This window comes from Aristolochia californica, unplaced genomic scaffold, assembly GCF_029961685.1.
Source record: "Aristolochia californica isolate CCGP_79_NKW_82.1479 unplaced genomic scaffold, dmAriCali1.0.hap1 SCAF_4, whole genome shotgun sequence".
Classification (NCBI taxonomy): Eukaryota; Viridiplantae; Streptophyta; class Magnoliopsida; order Piperales; family Aristolochiaceae; genus Aristolochia; species Aristolochia californica.
The window spans coordinates 36,961,578-36,966,332 of record NW_027182103.1 but is presented as its reverse complement, the minus strand read 5'-3'; positions in this window follow the sequence as shown (position 1 = coordinate 36,966,332).

Below are 4,755 nucleotides of genomic sequence, written 5' to 3'. Positions count from 1 at the left end.
TAAGAGACTCAATAACAATCTTCTATATCAGGGGACTCTTTTTCCCTTGAAAATCAATTTCAACATTCTAATCATGGACTGGTCTCGGTTAACAGAATTTCCAAACTGACAAAACTATTTTGATAGCTTCTTCTAGATAGAGAGGCATGCATATCCATAATATAATAAGATTAAAGCATTCACATACTCATCTTTAAATCATCTTCTAAATTCTAAAACCAGTAACATGAAGAAAAAAATTTAAGCACTTATCTCACGGCTTGTGATCTTCCTTCACAAAAAAACCTTCTTTGAGTGGTGTTGATCATTAATTTTTTAGAGCATTCCTTTGGTGAGGGATCCTAAATTTAATGCTCTGATACCATGTTGAATTTAGGATCCCTTTTCCAATATTCTGAGCAAGAGAAAGAAGAAAGAAAAAGAAGAAAGGGGAAGAAGAGCTCTCGGGTAGAGAGAAGGAAAAAGAAAAGAAAAAAAGAGGTATGCGCCAAGCAAAGAGAGAGGGAGAGATTAACTCAAGAAGAAGATGTGTAACTTGATTAATTCTGAATTACAACACCTCTATTTATAGTAGAGGAAGAGATAGAGTCCTTATACAATTAGCCTTTCAATCTCCTAATTACATTCCAACTCAACTAGAACTCTTTCTTCAATCACGTGAATATAAGGAAGGAGGCCAGCTCGTGGCCTTATCCTTGTGGATCCCTCATGATCTTCCAACTTATCTTGATAAGGTTGCCAACTCGTGGGATATTTGTTGGTCCCACTTGATCTTCAAGTCTTCTAACTGATTTCAGCTTGTGCTTCTTAACTCCTTAACTCATGCTAGCTTCGATGAGGATTCTTCTTGGTGTCCCACGTCTTCACGGTGGTCCCACCAGTTCGAGCACCATGGTGGGTCCCACGTTGTAACAACTAAAATACCTTTAAACTAAGACTCTTCCCTGAGACCTACTTCCATAATAATTGTGGCTCTGTTAAACTTCTTATTGTGCATGACTTCTTATGCCACCTCACATGATAATGGTGGGTCCCACTAGCTTGTGTGATCATGGTGGGTCCATATCTTATGGGCTTGGGCCCATCTTCCAACACACCCCCTCTAGTTAGTGGTCTCTTTGTTCTTTTCCAAGAAACCCAACAGGCATAATATAAGAGAGAGTAAACTCACTATGAGCCATAAGACAAAGCTCCATACTCGTATCAAATGCTCATAGTTAGAAATACTCTCTGCTTAATTTCACAGGCGAAAAAAGTAGCCCTATTGTGGGGCACAAAGTCTACCTACTTTGTCAAGGTTGCTAAAAAAACCTCTTGGGTGAATAATAGATTTGAATCACAATGGATATTTTGCACACTTCTATCCTCTGTAGGTAGTGGGTCTATAGGCAATGCTCATAAGTGTAGTGATAAACTCCTCCATTGCAGTGTCCCAACATCGGGCACTGACTCTAAAATGGTAGACAAAAAAGTGCCAAATAAGGGGGTAAAGGGTATTCACAGAAAGATAATATTTTGGGGCCACCATGTACTTTCTTCTTTATCAGAATAACCAATGTTCACAACAGTCAACAATCGAAAAGTCCTTCAATAATAATGTCTTAGTCAGAGAAACACAATAGCAGCAATTGAAATGGGTCCAAGTCCAAATAACTCATACCAAATAATGAAAGTCCTTAAAAAATGACACATGAAATAATCCTCAAAGAGTCTATTCGAAAGTTGTGCACCAAATAATAAGTTGACCAAGTAATAATAATCTAAGTCAATAAATGAGTCATGCCGAGTCACAAGAGGAATCAATAGAGAACTTGGGACCTAGATCCTATAATAGAGGCAATAAGCAAGTGGGCCAAGTAAGGTTGACTCGGGTTGAGTTGACCCAGATCGAGTTGACTCAGTCTGAGTTGGTTCAATTCTCGACAGAACAGTAAGGCACTAGTTCACTGGGATAACTTGATAAATTAAAATCAATCAACCACCTAACTTGGTAGGATCTTAATTCATAACCAGTGTCTCCTTCTTCCCCGCGACGTTGGTAATTGTCAAGACTCTAGAATCCGCAATAGAATTGTCATCCAAAAATGGCCACATAGCGGCGATACCATCACGAGACAACAACTCAAATGAAAGAAAAGCAAAGAAATCAGTAGTAGGCAGAGTTGATCTCATTTGACTTCCAAAAACAAAAACTTCCATTAGAGCTAGATGACAACAATAATGCCAGGAAGTTACCAACTAGTGGTGAGATACGATCAGGCAAAGGCAATAACATAGCAATTACAGAAAGGAGATCAATACATATCTGGCCAGATCTGTTAGGAATTAGATGCCCTAATTCCAAACTAATGAGAGCAATAATAATAGTCATGGAAGAACAAAAAGCAAGCACAAAAATACAACAAGATTTATTCAAGTTCGCCTCAAGGTGAGACTACGTCCTGTCTTTCATCGCTATAGTAATCTACTATAAAGATGAAATAATTTACAAGAGAAATTGCACAGACTGACATGTGTTTTTTTTCTCTAACCTCTCTCGGTCGGAATTAATGATGGTCCTCAGATAATCAAAACCTAATAGCGGTGCCCCAAATATAAAGAGGAAACTAGGGCAACTGCGATACAAGAGTTAAATTCCCAAACTGCCCTTAATGAAACAACAGTTAATATATCGTGGACCTGGCAGGGACTCCGCCCCCCTTCCAACCCCCACAACGACCTTACCTCGAAGGTTGATCTATGTACCGACTCAGCATAGGGTGTTGATTAGGTTCCACAACTTAACTAGATCGGTAGTAATGGAACGACAATAGCAGATTCTCTGGAGTGCGTCAAACCAATTCGATCCAACAAAAATTTTCATCTAGAGATAAATTACCGAAGAGACAATTTCGGAGAGGCAATAGCGATGAAGAGAATCAGTGCCAGAACGAAGATAATCTTACACTTCTCCACAATCTTCGCAATATTGGCTAATAGAATTTGTTCCATTGTGTTCACAAAAAGAACCAAATTCTTGAGAACCTCAATGGCAATCAAAGAATCAGTATTCGCTCTGAAGAGTTCAAAATCCTCATTGGAACTTTCTATGCAGTTGCCACTGAAGCAATTACAATGGTTCCTCCGACACTTAATGTTCAGCTTCTCACTGTTTTCTTAGATGAAATTACGGACTAAATTTGCCAGGCACACAAAATTTGACTCGGAATCGACCCCGGTGTCTTTGCTAAAATTTTGATCTCCACCAGCACCAGCAACTTTCTCCGTTGACGATCTCGTGAGCGGTGCTTGTGGATATTCTATGGCACCAGCAAGCTTCTCCATTTGACATGCGGTGCTAATGGATCTTGGGTTAGGAACGATGGACTCTATGCAATAGGGCCCATTCAGACAGATCTTTTGGCCTAATAACTTTGTATTTGGTCAATCAGGTGTTGGGAATAACTGGTCTAAGGGGACCTAATCTGGTTGAACTAATGAGTAGTCCACACTGAAGATGCAGAAAAACATTTGTGTAGAAGGAAGGCCAAGAACAAGTTGACCCTTGTAGCAGGCTTCCTAACTAAAAAAAACAACTCGAGAGGCAATCTTCCCAACTAAAAAAAAAAAATAACCCGAATGAATAGTAGTAATAACCCGAGTAGATAGCAAGTTTGGATTTCTAAAACACCATAGTTACAAGTCTTTAAAATCAATGCTTTGACACCATATTGATTTTTAGGACTCCATGGATTAGCTCATGGAGAAAGCTTTGTTGGGGAGAAAATAGAAGGAAGAAAGAGGTTATGGACTTGTTTTGCCTAAAAGACCGGCCTGGTAGGTGGCGGAAAACCAAACACTTACCCCAGGATCATAACAATACTCTCACTGTTATGAGCTGACGACCACAACAGCCCACTCTAGCGACCTGGACCGCCTTTTTGCGCTACACAAGTCTCTAGGTCGCCCCATCTAGGTCACCCCCTCTGGGATTCGAACCACAACCATGGTATAGCTCTGATACCAAATGTTAAGCACCTAGCCAATGCTACCCAAAAGACCGGCCCGGTAGGTAGCAGAAAACCAAGAACTTAACCCCAGGATCATAACAATACTCCCACCTTTATGGGCTGACGTCCACAACGGCCCACTCTAGTGGCCCAATTGTGAATCCAACACTGTAATGGGGGTTGTTGGTCTCGGTAAGGAGGAAAGGAGTCTCTTTTCCTCCCATGTTCTTGGTAATATTGAAAACAGGTTTCCTTTTCTTAACCTCCTCGGGTAAGGGATGAGTTCCCTTGTTGTTCTCAGCCAGTAGGGTTGAAACCTTGTTGCTGCTCACGTCTAATAGGGTAGGTACCCTCTAGAAAGGTTGCTGTTATTCACGTAGGAGGGATTAGGACTTGGTAACCCTCCCTTACTCGGTTAGAGGCTAAAACTACCTCTTTTAGATGTGCTACTCGGTTAGGGACTCAAGAACCTCCCTTTCCTTGCGCGGATTGAAGGATAATTATTCCCTCTTGCTACTGTGAACGTGGAAGAGGCTACAACCTCAACTTGAACTTGGAAAATAGTAATTTAATCCTTTCTCTTGCCTTGAATAATATCAATGCAAACCAGAATTCAAAGAGAGAAAGAATAAACCCAAATCAGGATAACCATACTTGGAGCTCAACAAGGAGACCTCCCAACCCTAGAGCTCGTCAAGGAGAACTCCAAACCCTATTTAACCTAATTCAATACTTGCCTCTTTTGTATTTCTTTACCCTCTAAATA